The 14,903-nt window shown below is 39.6% G+C and overlaps 1 non-coding gene across 1 annotated transcript; it reads right to left on the bottom strand.

Moving 5' to 3' along the window:
* Positions 1–5,271: 5,271 nt before the first annotated feature.
* Positions 5,272–5,378, bottom strand: LOC131654349 (small nucleolar RNA R71). The gene has a single exon (XR_009299390.1). It is a non-coding gene; the product is annotated as a small nucleolar RNA R71 (small nucleolar RNA).
* Between the last annotated feature and the right edge of the window lie 9,525 nt (positions 5,379–14,903).

The raw sequence follows: 14,903 nt of genomic DNA, 5'->3' as shown, positions 1-14,903 counted from the left end.
CTGGGGATAACTTAAATGGTGAATACTATGCTCCTATAGGTCTTAGGTTTTGGCAGGGTTTAGGTCCTGGCGAACTATTTAAGTTTTTGGCAAACTTTTTAGGGTTTGGCTAATTCGCCATTTTTATGGTTTGTGTTTCGTTTTATTTTTATTTATTTCTGCCTAAAATTATTTAATTATATATGTTTATATATTTGCATTTAATTGCATAAATGTTATATTATATGCACTGTTGTGTTATTATGTTGTGTTAAAACCCTAAGTGTGGGAGTTAACTTTGAGATCAATAGGGGAGTATGAATCGCCTACGAGTCTCATTGATAACTCCACTCGGAGTGGGTTAGGTATTTGGAAAGGTCCGAAACGAAGCTTGACTTTGTGGAGGGCTGGACTGGATACTTAGCTGATCTCTCCGGGAACCTACCCCAAAAATTCGAACCTCATGGATAAAATGAGTTGTTCCAAAATCCGAAGAGACGAAAAAGTCTCGGAGGCTACGAACGACCCCATGAGACCTTCTAGAACCCCATAAAAAAAAAGGGTTGGCTCCCAATAGCCGCTACGTCGAACCTATGAACCTATGTGATTATGTGCTATATGTATATATATATATATATATATATATATATATATATATATATATATATATATATATATATATATATATATATATATGTGTTGATCTTTTTTTATTTATTTCCTTTTTCATTAATCATACATCATGGGCATTCTTGCATCATATTTTATTCAAAAAAAAAAGGGAAAAAAAAAGAAAAAAGAATATCATGCATGTCATGCATGGCATACACATCATTTTCATGACATTAAGAGAAGATTCCTCTTCTATCCCCAGAATAAAGGACCATTGGGAAGGATAATCTAACATCCCGACCATATTATCAAACAAGGTTTCAGCAGAAGAAATCAATGGATCAGCTGGAACAGAATCAAGCCGCCCTTCGTGAGGAAGTGGATCAACTAAAGGTTAGTATGGAAGAGGTTAAAGGAGGTATGGCTCAGATGCTAGAATTCATGAGGGCCCTCAGGGACGAAAAAGAAAAAGCAAAAGAGGTTCAGTCTAGGGATACCCTGGTTCAGGATGAGATCCCCGATGACGAAAACCCGCCTCTAGGATTTGTTTCAGGCTTTGGCCCGGCTAAGGACAGACCTCAGGCCCGCTCTGTCAGGAGAGCTATCCAGTTCCAAGAGAAAGGAGAGACCTCCCAAGAAGGATTTGTCCCCACTCTACAAACGAAAGGGACAACCCGCACAGTTCGCATTCCTGCTAGCAATGTCCCTAGGGATGATGATTACCTGGATCTACAATATGGAGTGCAAGAGGTGGACAACACAAACCAAACACCTCAGACATAACAGTCTATCCCTAACTCTGGGGAAGACTCCAAGGACAGTGAACAAATCAAGGTGGCTAGAAGAAGGATTTCTTAGATCATTAGTTTTGTTTTCATTCACAATTTCTTTCCGTTTGTTTAAACATTAGTCTTATGACATATGCTATGTACTTTACAACAATCATTAATGCATTGCTTACGTTTGTCTTGATTCATTCCTAGTGTTCTCACTATATTTAAAACTGTGTTTTTACTCGGTTTTCTTCTTTGTGATATTCAACTCTCGATTAAAGTCGTACACCTTTTGAGGGAGAATGACGAAAACGATACCACAATTTCATACATTACGCTTTCGAACAGACTGTGTTGACGATGTACAGGCATTGTTTCAATTCCTAAATAACGAAGATATAAGGATGTTAATCCCTCGTCAACCCCTTTGAGCCCAAAGAAGTAGGAGTTTTCCTTCATATAAAATAAAACCCTTAATATATAACCTGGGGAAGGGTAGTTGCTCAGTTAACTTAATTATTCCAAGTTGTTCCTTTGAACATAATCACCGATGGTTCTCCGTCATCATTAAGTCCGGCAGTCAATGTCCGCAAAGAAAAAGAAAGCAATGCAAGGGCCTGCTAAGTCAAAACCTATTAAGGAGACTTAGGCAAAATTGGGGCATCCCGCTGACTGTAGTTTTAAAACGAACAGTTCATGCAAAAGTTAGGGATAACAAAGTCGAAAAGAGGTCACTATGTACCTTCAACAAAAGGAAAGATATTACAAAAAAAAGGAGGATGACTGCCTTTGCAAAATAAACTTCTGGTTTTTGAACCATCAAAAATATCAATATTCCCAAAGTCTTTTTGAAGACTAAATGCATAGTCAACTGAGCATAGGACTGGAGAACATCACGAAGATTGGGATGGGTACAAATAAACTTTGAGCCTTTATCCTTTGTTTCTTTAAACCGTGAACCAGGCCACATTACAACCCTTAAAAGTCCTAACTGAAGCATGGTTAGTTCGAAAAGCATGCCGTTACCAAAGGTATCCCGACTCCTTAAGGTCTACTATAACTCTTGAGTTGATATCACTTTCTTACAAAAAAAAAACTTTGTTTTACTCAAAAATGTTTTTTAGCTTTCAAGACAGACATATGCATTCGCATCATATGAATTTCATTACAAAGTACACTTGTCTATGTGGATTCAGATGTTTAAACATCAGAGAGAAGTTGCATGGGGCATGGCTAATGTCTAAAAATCCTACTGACTGACGAAGTAGCTTTTAAAAGCTTGTCGAAAGAAGAAGCATCTCTTACACATGACTGAGATAGCTAAGGTGTACACAGGGCATGAGCCGTCATTATCCCATTTACATGGGGCAATCTCATCAGGATTCATGGAATCTCTCAAAGACGTTGAATAGTCCATGGGGCAAGCCCATCACCTGGGGCACGTTGTAAAGGTCACTCAGTATCAGATGGTGTCAATGCCACTCTCAAATCCTTTCCAGGAACCTTTATGATAACACGATTTTATATCGTATATTTATCCTAAAATCCATAGATATTTATAGCATTTTCCGTTTATTATGTTAATTTATTATGATATTACGCGTGTATTTGCTTTATTTCAGGTTTTACACTTCAATTTCGACTATTTGCGAAAAGGAAAGAAAATTGAGCTTAAATGACCAATATTTATGCCTAAAAGATGAAAAGGGAGTGCTGAAGTGAAAGAAGGGTGCAATTAGGACCCAAAAAGGCCCAAAAGAGATATTCAGCCCACCATGAATCAAAAGGCGCGTGGCCCAGACCTGCAAGCAAGTGGAGACGCACGTCTCCACGTTCTCTTCAGCCACGTCACCAAGAGGAGACGCCCGTCTCCAACTGCCCAAGATTTTCTCCACTTGAGACGCACGTCTCAAGTCTTCCTGAAGAAACGGAGACCCACGTCTCCACGCCCAGTCTGCAGAAAGTTCCTCAATTCTCGGATTCCAACTGAAAACCTCCTCCTATAAATAGGACCTGCTATCCCACTTCCAAAGGGTCCGATTTCCTGCCAACGAAGTGCTGCCGAAATTGTACCGCGAACTGCTTTTCCTTATTCTGCTTTCATTTAACCGTCTATTTTCTCACAACGATTTCTACACTGGAAATTGTTGTGAACTTTTCATAGATCTAGCCTTACGTTAGGTTTATCGCTTTATTTTCCTTGTTTTTATTTTCTGCCATTTAAATTCCGAAGAACGATCCAGCCAACCTGTGGTGGAAGTTCGAGTACTTCAAGATTCAATTCAATCCAGATTTATTTTAATTCAGGTTTTTTATTTACCGCCTTATTTATATTATTTATTTGCATGATATATTATATGCCATTTAATATGCTTATTATTATGAACCGAACCGATTTATGCATGTTTAATCGTATTAATATGTCTGGCTAAAATACTAAAGGTGTCGGTATGTAAAGTAAGTTAACCGTAGGGGTCCGAAATAAATTGGCTTAAATTATGTTTTATTAATTATCACTTATTTTTGGTTTATATGTCTAGTTTGATTAGTAAGTCTTAAAACCAATAGAGCGAAAGTTTGAGGGATTAGGACGGTCAAAGGTTAAAATCAATAGAGCGAAAGTTTGAGATCTTTAACTGGATAGTAGACATAGGACATTAGTTTTAAGGATGGCGAAAGCGTATTAAAACTAATTGGAACTTATTTATTTTCAAAAATTGTTTTTACACTCGAGCGGGATGGCGAAAGCGTACGTTAGGGATATTAGCATGTTCCGAGTCAACAGAGCGAAAGTTTGAGATTAGGAGATTTAAATAGATAACGACCTCGTAAAATAGGCATTTTATTAATTACATTGTTTCCAAAAAGCTCTTCTAAAATCTAATGGGATGGCGAAAGCGTACATTAGGATTAGGATAGTAGTCTGACTCAACAGAGCGAAAGTTTGAGACGAGGATTTTTAACCAATTGCAATTAGTAAAGATTTTTAATTTAATTATGCAAAAGCCAATGGACCTTCGGATTACCTTTAGTTAAACGAAATACATACTGATACCTGTCTTTTATTATTATTCTTTATTCTCTCACAATCACTTTCCCTTAGGAACAATCGAAATTTTAGTACTCCTAGCTTTACATAGTAACCTTAGATAACGGTAGATCGATTCATAGTCCCTGTGGATTCGATATCTTTTAAAACTACACGACACGACTGTGCACTTGCAGTTATCAGATTTATAGACACGTAAAGTCGCGATCAAGTTTTTGGCGCCGTTGCCGGGGACTATTTAAGTCGATATCGTAACTCACTGTTACACCGTAGAGACTAGGAAAATTCTTCCCTTTCTTTTTGAACGATTGTATGCCAAATACTCGTTCACAAGGAGGAGACTTAATACAACGAATTAACGAGATCGAACGTTTCATTAACGTTAAACGTCGAGCTCGCAACCTTCCCGAAGTAGCAGAAATCCCGATTAATCAGGAATTGATTTTTACTGATCAAATCAATCAAATCACCCCGAAGTTAGAGATGGCTGCTATTCGTCCTCTTAGAGACTATGCCGCTCCTTCGCGCGCTGAACCGCATTCAAGTATCGCACCACCTGCGATTGAAGCAAACAATTTCGAGCTGAAACCTTCACTGGTCCAAGCTGTTCAACAGAATCAATTCTCTGGAAGCCCTGTAGACGACCCCAATCTCCATTTATCTGTGTTCGTGCAATACGCCGACACTATCAAAGCCAACAACGTTAGTTCCGAAGCTATTCGATTACGCCTTTTTCCTTTCTCCTTGAGAGATAGAGCGAGAGCGTGGCTTCAATCCCTGCCTTCCAATTCCATAACTACGTGGGACGAATTGAAGAAAGTATTCTTAGCAAGATACTTTCCGCCTAGCAAAACTGCTATGCTTAGAGGTCAAATCAACGGATTTACCCAGAAAGATAACGAATCGCTTTTCGAAGCTTGGGAACGTTACAAGGACATGCTTAGAATATGCCCTCATCATGGACTCGAACCATGGCTGATCATCCATACCTTTTATGGTGGTCTCTTATATAACACTAAAATGACTATAGATGCCGCTGCTGGCGGAGCATTAATGGACAAACCCCATGATGAAGCATACAAACTCATAGAGAACATGGCACAAAACCATTACCAATGGGGAGGAGAACGCGCCGCTCTAGAGAAAGCCCAAACCAAAGGAGGAATGTACGAAATTAGTGGTATAGACCGCGTTAACGCTAAAGTAGACGCTTTAACTCAAAAGATCGAGAATTTGACCATCACTCCTTCAGCCACCGCTGCCGCTGTAGCACCTAACTGCGAGATTTGTGGATTGACTGGGCATGTAGTTGCTGAATGCCAACTCTTGACTGGAGTCCCATCTGATCAAGTAAATTACGCTCAAGGAAACCCTTTTTCTAACACGTACAACCCTGGATGGAAAAACCACCCGAACTTTTCTTATAAGAACAACAATGCGTTGTACGCGCCTGGACAAGCACCTGCTGTACCACCTGGCTACCAAAAAGCGCCTGTAGCTGCTCAAAACACCCCTAGGAAGTCAAACCTAGAAATCATGATGGAGAACTTCATAGCTTCCCAACAACAAACCAATAAAGACTTCCTGAATCAAAACATCCACAATAGCGAGCAACTAAAACAACTATCGAACAAAGTAGATGCTTTAGCTACGCATAACAAAATGTTAGAAACTCAAATCTCACAAGTAGCTCAACAACAAGCACCTACTGCTGCCCCTGCTGGCACGTTTCCTGCTCAACCACAACCTAATCCTAAAGGACATGCGAACGCGATAACACTACGAAGTGGAACTAATTACGAGGACCCATAGATCCTAGAACCCAAAACGTACCCATGTCACAACAAGAGCCAAAGGAAACCCAAAAGAAAACAACCGACGAACAAACTGCTAAGACTGGTGAGAACAATAACGAAGTGGAACCCGAAAAAGAGAAACCTTATGTTCCACCACCACCTTACAAGCCACCAATTCCTTACCCTCAAAGATTAGCCAAATCAAAAACCGAAGCGCAATTTAAAAGATTTGTAGAACTTCTGAAGCAATTAAACATAACCATACCATTCACAGAAGCCATAACTGAGATGCCTTCGTACGCTAAGTTCTTAAAAGAAATCTTATCAAACAAAAAGAAACTCGAGGATAACGAAACTATAACGCTTACCGCTGAATGTAGCGCTATCATCCAAAACAACATGCCTCCAAAACTGAAAGACCCTGGTAGTTTCTCTATACCCTGCGTAATTGGAAAAACCATCATAGAGAAAGCCTTGTGCGATTTAGGAGCTAGTGTTAGTTTGATGCCTCTTTCGACCTGTAAGAAACTCAATCTAGGTGAGCTTAAAGCAACAAGAATGTCTCTTCAACTAGCAGACCGTTCAGTCAAATATCCTGTAGGAATGTTAGAGAATATCCCTGTTCGTGTAGGTCAATTCTACATCCCGACTGACTTCATCATTATGGATATCCAAGAAGATTCTAACATCCCGATCATTTTAGGAAGACCATTTTTAGCGACCGCTGGTGCAATTATAGATGTAAAGCGAGGAAAGCTTACTTTCGAAGTAGGAGGAGAGAAAATAGAATTTATCCTTTCCCAATTCCTAAAAGCACCTTCTATAATTGACACATGCTGTTCTGCTGACATAATCGACGAGTGTGTCAAGGAAATAAAATCCGAACCAAATAAGGAAACCGAAACCCTAAGAATTCCTATGCCGCCAATTTTTGAAGATGACAACTGGCGTGAGGAATATCAAGATAACCACCTGAGTGAATGCTTAGCTTTAACCCCTGATCCTATACCTGGACCAAAGAAACCTGCTATAGAGCTGAAGACACTTCCTACCGATCTTAGATACGAATTTCTAGACGAAGAACTAAACCGACCTGTTATAGTGAACGCCAACTTGGGACGAACCGAGACTGAAAAATTACTTAATGTCCTAAGAAAATACCCTACCGCTTTAGGATACAACATATCAGATCTGAAAGGTATAAGCCCTTCTCTGTGTATGCACCGCATTATGCTCGAAGACGATAGTAAAACCTCTAGGGAACATCAAAGGCGAATAAATCCTATTATGAGCGATGTGGTTAAAAAGGAAATCCAAAAACTGCTAGAAGCTGGAATAATATATCCTATATCTGATAGTAAATGGGTTAGCCCTGTTCACGTCGTACCAAAGAAAGGAGGAGTCACTGTAATCACTAACGCAAAAGGAGAATCTGTAGCACAACGTACCCAAACTGGATGGAGGATGTGCATTGACTATAGGAAGCTAAATAAAGCTACCCGAAAAGACCATTTCCCTTTACCTTTCATAGATCAAATGCTCGAACGCCTAGCTAAACACTCACATTTTTGTTATCTGGATGGATACTCCGGATTTTTCCAAATTCCTATCCACCCTGACGACCAAGAGAAGACCACATTCACCTGTCCTTATGGTACATTCGCCTATAGACGAATGCCTTTTGGACTCTGCAATGCACCCGCGACCTTCCAAAGATGCATGATGGCAATATTTGCCGACTTCCTAGATGGAATAATGGAGGTCTTTATGGACGACTTCTCTGTCTGTGGAGGAAGTTTTGAAACATGTTTAGAAAACCTTGAAATGGTGCTTAAACGATGCGTAAGCGTAAACCTAGTCCTTAATTGGGAAAAATGCCATTTCATGGTTCGACAAGGAATTGTACTTGGACACATCGTATCCGATAGAGGAATCGAAGTTGATAAAGCAAAAATCGAAATTATCGAAAACCTTCAACCTCCCAAAACCGTTAGAGAAATAAGAAGTTTTCTGGGACATGCTGGTTTTTACCGACGCTTCATTAAGGATTTCTCTAAAATAACCAAACCCTTAACTGAACTACTCATGAAAGACGCCGAATTTGTTTTCACCGATAAATGCACTGAAGCATTTCAAACGCTTAAACAAGCATTGATCTCTGCGCCAATTATGCAACCTCCCGACTGGAATGAGCCTTTCGAAATAATGTGTGACGCAAGTGATTATGCTGTAGGAGCCGTTCTAGGACAAAGAAAGGATAAGAAACTACATGTCATATATTATGCGAGTAGAACCCTAGACGAAGCTCAGATGAATTATGCCACGACAGAAAAAGAACTAGTAGCTGTCGTATTCGCATTAGACAAATTCCGTTCTTACCTGGTAGGAGCCAAAATAATCATATACACTGACCACGCCGCCATTAGGTACCTCCTAACCAAAAAGGACGCTAAACCAAGACTTTTGAGATGGATCTTGTTACTACAAGAATTCGACCTGGAAATTAAAGATAAGAAAGGCACTGAAAATGTCGTAGCAGATCACCTCTCTCGATTGGAAAATCTGAAACCCGAACAAGTACCAATTGACGATGATTTCCCTTATGAAAGACTCATCGCCCAATTAGAAGCAAATGAATTCGAACCATACCATCCAAACTCTGAAACCGAGAAATTAGCTGAAATAGCTTTAGCCCGATCTGACGCACCTTGGTATGCAGATTTCGTAAATTACCTAGCTGCTGGTGTGCTTCCTCCTGATCTAAGCTACCAACAGAAAAAGAAATTCTTCCATGACCTAAAACATTACTATTGGGACGACCCACTCCTTTTCAAAAGAGGCCCCGATGGAATCTTTAGACGTTGTGTACCCGAGGAAGAGATAAGAAGCATAATAACACACTGTCATTCTGCACCGTGTGGAGGACACCATAGCACATCTAGAACCTGCGCCAAAATCCTTCAATCTGGACTTTTCTGGCCCAACCTGTGGAAAGACGTCTATTTTGCTGTACTAAGCTGTGATAGATGCCAACGAACTGGAAACATTTCAAGACGCGATGAAATGCCTCAAAAAGGCATTCTAGAAGTAGAAATATTTGACGTCTGGGGAATAGACTTCATGGGACCGTTTCCGTCATCGTTTGGAAATCAATATATACTCGTAGCCGTCGACTATGTTTCAAAATGGATAGAAGCTATCGCCTCTCCTACAAACGATACACGAGTAGTTATTAAACTTTTCAAAAACGTCATCTTTCCTAGGTTCGGTGTGCCAAGATTGGTAATTAGCGATGGTGGTTCCCATTTCATTTCAAGAATACTTGAGAAACTCCTTCGAAAATATGGAGTAAATCATCGAATAGCCACACCATATCATCCACAAACAAGCGGTCAAGTAGAAGTATCTAACCGTGAAATAAAACAAATATTAGAGAAAACTGTTGCTATATCGAGGAAAGATTGGTCAACCAAGCTAAATGAAGCTTTATGGGCTTATAGAACAGCTTTCAAAACTCCAATAGGAACTACCCCATTCAAACTCGTTTATGGAAAATCATGCCACCTACCAGTAGAGCTAGAACATAAAGCCTATTGGGCCATTAAGAACTTAAACCTAAACTACACTGCCGCTGGTGAGAAACGACTTCTAGACATAAACGAATTAGAAGAACTTAGACAAGACGCTTACGAAAACGCCAAAATCTATAAAGAGCGAACGAAAAAATGGCACGACAAGCGTATATCTAGGAAAAATTTTAGCATAGGCGATAAAGTGCTCTTATTTAATTCTAGGCTAAAATTATTTCCTGGTAAGTTACGATCTAGATGGTCTGGCCCTTTCGAAGTAACTAACATATTTCCGAGTGGAGCGATAGAAATCAAAGGCGAAACCGTCAAACCTTTTGTCGTAAATGGGCAACGTCTTAAGTATTACCATCATCTCGAATACGATGAAAACATCGAAGTTTTTAAACTTGACGAACTGCCCGTTTTTTTCGAAAAATTAGTTTTCTATTTTTAAATCGTCGAGCTTACGACATTAAACAAAGCGCTTGGTGGGAGACAACCCACATTTATTTATTCTTCTATTTTATTTTATTAGAACTTTAATTTTTCTATATTTTTTATTTTATTTTTATTTTTCATTTTTAAAACTTTATTCTATTTTTAATTTTAATTTTAATCATTTTTGATTTTTCATACATCTTATAATAATTATTATAATTATAACTACTATCTTGATTTGAGAAAATATTTCCGTTATAATTATATCTATTATTATAACTTGTTACCTAAGCTTAATTTTAATTTTTTTTTTCTATTTATTTTAAATTAACACTAGCCTAATTCTAACTTATCCTAATATTTTCAACTTCTAGGTTTTTCATTTAATTACTAACTACGATGCAAGAAGTTGACAATATGGAAGTTGTGTTCCGTGGTAGAGGACAAGAAGCAAGATTTAACAAGCTGGCTGAAAGACACATGGAATTGACTTGCTATCCTCACCAACCAACTATGGCGAAGCTTGGTATCGAAGAAAGCATCCTACACCTGCTTAACCAAATCGGTTGGACTGGTTCTCACTTGTTCCGCAAGTTTAGCACTTATCGGAAGCTCACTCTGGAATTCCTGAGCTCCCTGACCTATCTTCCAAACTGTGGACAAGGGCTGAAAAAAGGAGTTATTCTCTTTAGACTCTTTGGTATGGAGTTTAATTTCTGCATCCGAGATTTTGCTGAAATGTTAGAACTACCTCATGGACCTGATGCATACGCCCAAGTAGCTGAAGAAAATCTTCCATACTGGGAGTTGGAAAAATACTGGGGCAAGATTACTGGAAACGACAACCCTGAAGAGAATGAATTTCAATCTGAGAATATCCACAATCCTGCTTTCCGCTACTTTCACAAAATCCTTGCTCACTATATTTTTGGCAAACCAGATAATGTCACTGAAGTAACTAGAGAAGAGTTGTTCATCATGTTTTGTACATCTCAGAATCGTCCGGTCAATGCCATCGCATTCATGCTAACAAACTTCGAGCGCATCACGCAAGACGAAGTTTCACCCATTAGGATTGGCGGATTTGTCACTATGATCGCTAATGCCATAGGAATGAGAGTGCCTTTGCTTAGATTGACACCTTTTGGTACCCATACCTCTATGGACATCAATTTCTGCTTTAATCGAGGTATCATCGGTAATCTTGGACCTGATCGTTTTGAATTGCTCATTGATAACAAAGTTTGGTATCAGTTCACCTTACCGAATCCTAAGACAAGTGTGCACAACCCTACCAACTGGCTTTACTATGGTCAGATTCCTGAGAGAGAGCCATCACCTGAGACTCCTCAAGCTTATGAACATTTTGATGAGGAAATGCCTGCATCTGAATCGGAACCTGAAACACCTCCTGGTTATTATGAACCTCTTCCTGTTGATGAACCCATTCCTGATTATGAACCTCTTCCTATTGACGAGCCTGTATCTGAGTATGAACCTGAAACTCGTTCTGAAGATTCCGTTGAAGATCACACTGTTGATATGACTGATGTCGAGGTCGAGCAACAACAACCCGCTACATCCACCGCATCGGTGAATCAAAGAATGCCTAGTCTGAATACGCACGAACAAGCAATCAATGCGCTACAACAAGATGTACAACATGTGCGCAACGAGCTTCACACTTTGCAAATGCATTTCTTCGATTTCATCGACACCGTCAATGCTCAGTTCGACGAAGTTTTCAAACACATTCAGTCTAATCAGAACAACAATAGACGTGGCTAGATGTTACCGTATTAGATTATTAGATTTTTATTTCTAGTTTTAGTAATTTCTATTTCTAGTTTAGATTTTCATTTTTTCTGCACTTTTCCATTCTGCTATTGTTAACACTCAGTACTGATTTAATTTTAAAATGCAATATTTTATTCACTACTGCTGTTGTGTTATATTACACTGCTATTAACTGCTATATATATTTGCCTGGCTATCACTTTTTGCTGTTAATGGTATTGAAATTCGACACTGTTCTGAACTGATGGACACCTTTTTGCTATTAATGGTATCAGTCAGCACTGTCTGGTCACCTGCATGCGTGACCCACTTGCATGTCACAGGAGACGCCCGTCTCCACCTCTGTGGGACCAGACCTCAGCATGCAAGGACAGGAGACGCACGTCTCCATGCTCTGCCCCAGCAGACTGACTGCCTGAGACGCACGTCTCCCAAGGCTAGCAGTCTGCATTTGACCACGCAGACCATTCCTCTCTCCCTCTTGAATTTTGAATTTGAATTTCAAAATTCATTCTCCTCATTCTTCCCCTATTTATTCCATTTAAACTCCATTAACCTCATTCATCCTCCATCATTCACCTCTTAAACTCCATTCATTTCCCATTTCTCTATTCTATTCAAAATTCAAACACCACCATTAATCCATATTTAATTCTCCATTTACCACACCATTTTCAAACCTCACTATAAAACCACACCACCACCACTCTTATTCTTCACAACCTTCATACTATTTCTTTTCTACCATTCTAATACCATCTTTATTTTTCATCTTCAAACTCATCATGCCTCCACGTTCAATCATCCGTAGTGTGCGTCCTGAGAGACCACCCCCTAACCTTAACAATATTATATTCCGCGAAGACGACAATGATGCTCAAAGAACCAAATACCTCGCTTTCTACGAACGTTCGGTTGTTCCCACAAAATTTGTGAACACCGAATGTCTAGAAACTCTAGGCCTCATTGATGGTGTTACCCGTTTACTCACTAAATCTAGCCTACACCATCTCTGTACCGAACTCGTACCCACTTATGAGCCGCTCGTCTTAGAATTCTTGAGTTCTTTCAGTTACGACACTCCTTCTGATCAACCACTCTCAACCGGTAGCATCCAATTTAGGATGTTCAACCGTGAATATACACTGGATCAAGAAGTTGTGGCTACTTACTTGAATTTCAATACATCACCGAATGCTCTCCGCAATATCTTTCAAGAACTCAATGGTCGTTCATGGGAACAACATGCCTTCGACCTATGGTTTCACCTCACTGGCGAAGTTCAAACTGGTTGGAGGGCCCTACATGCTTCTCACATTCAAAACCCCGCTATACGTTATTTTCAACGTGTTTTGGGGCATACTATTTTTGCGCGATCCAACAACCACAAGGTAAATCAACATGAACTATTCTTCCTTTACTGTGCGCTAAACAACATCCGTTTTAATGCCGCACCGTTTATGCTCCAACACATCCAAGGCTGTGTCAACGCCCCCGCTACAAATCCCTTTTTGTTTGGCGGAATTATTACTTCCTTGGCCTGTGCTTTAGGTCTTGGTGACGAGCTCCTTTCACTCTCTCATCTCATGATGCCTGCTCAATCACTTGACCTCACCTATTGCCGTGACTCCCACTTGGTTTCGCCACGCCATGATGGCCGATACACCTTGGTCGTCAACAAAGTTCTGATTCCTTATGTCATCCTTCCATGTCCTGAAAGAATCAACATCCGTTATGTTCAGCGTTGGAGGCTTATTGAAGACAATCCTCAAGATAACCAACCTGATCATCCTAATGAACCTATGGATGCAAATGAAGAAGAGCTCAACCAAGGACAAGCTGATGTCAACCAACCTCCTCCAAACAACCCTCCGCCTATCACTCTTGAAGCCATGTATGCTGCTATTCAACGCCAAGATCAACTCGTTCAAGCTATGCAGACAAACCAAACTGAAACAATTAGGCTCATCCGAGAGATGCAACAGGAGCACCGTGACTATGCTATTAGGAACGAAAGTCAATACGCTGAAATTGCCACATATTTGCATGATCTTGACATTCGTGTTAATGACTCTCCTGATAGACATCGCCGTGTTCGTACAAGAGGCGCGAGCAGTTCTCGAAACCGCAACAATGAGGAGTAGTTCTTATGCACTGAGGACATTGCATCATCTAAGTCTGGGGGAGTCGTATTATTTATATTTCCTTTAGTTTTATTTCCCTTCAGTTTATTTCCCTTCCTTGTAATGTTTTTCTAATTCAATAAAAGAATATTTATGGAATTTAAGTCTTATATGTATAATTCCGTAGTTATTTCAATTTCTTCCATTTTCTTGAGCCATAACAAAAATTTTTTGCTCCTAAACCATAAACGCAAACCCCCACACGTTCAAGAAATACGAAGCTACTCAATCACTCAACGAACCGAAACTGAATTAGTCAATATCCTTATTATCGCAACACTCTAAAACCCCCGAGTATACATAACCGATTTGAATACCCGTTATACCAAAACCATCGACTTTAAGTTTTGAAATAACCCTTAGTAGTTTATTCTAGCAGTCGGCACCGTCTTAGATACAAACTACGCAGAGAGTCGATGAATATAAGTGTATGATCCTCATAATAATTATGTGTTCAGCTATAAGAAGAAATGTGCCTACTAAGTAAGGTGATCCTCACAAGATCATTTAACCTAACGGTCGCAAAATCTCATATACAAAGAATCTAAAAACTCACTGTCGATTGGTTCAGAAGTCATCTGGTAATGAACTTGGTAGGAAGGACTATTGTCCGATTCCCCACAATCTACAAGTGAATGCTAAGGAGTATACCACATATTGTGCCAGAACTCCATGAGAAGGATCATAGTCACTAACCGACTACTCTG

The sequence above is a fragment of the Vicia villosa genome, linkage group LG2 (genome assembly GCF_029867415.1).
Source record: "Vicia villosa cultivar HV-30 ecotype Madison, WI linkage group LG2, Vvil1.0, whole genome shotgun sequence".
NCBI lineage: Eukaryota > Viridiplantae > Streptophyta > Magnoliopsida > Fabales > Fabaceae > Vicia > Vicia villosa.
This window is presented reverse-complemented; position numbering and strand designations above follow the sequence as displayed.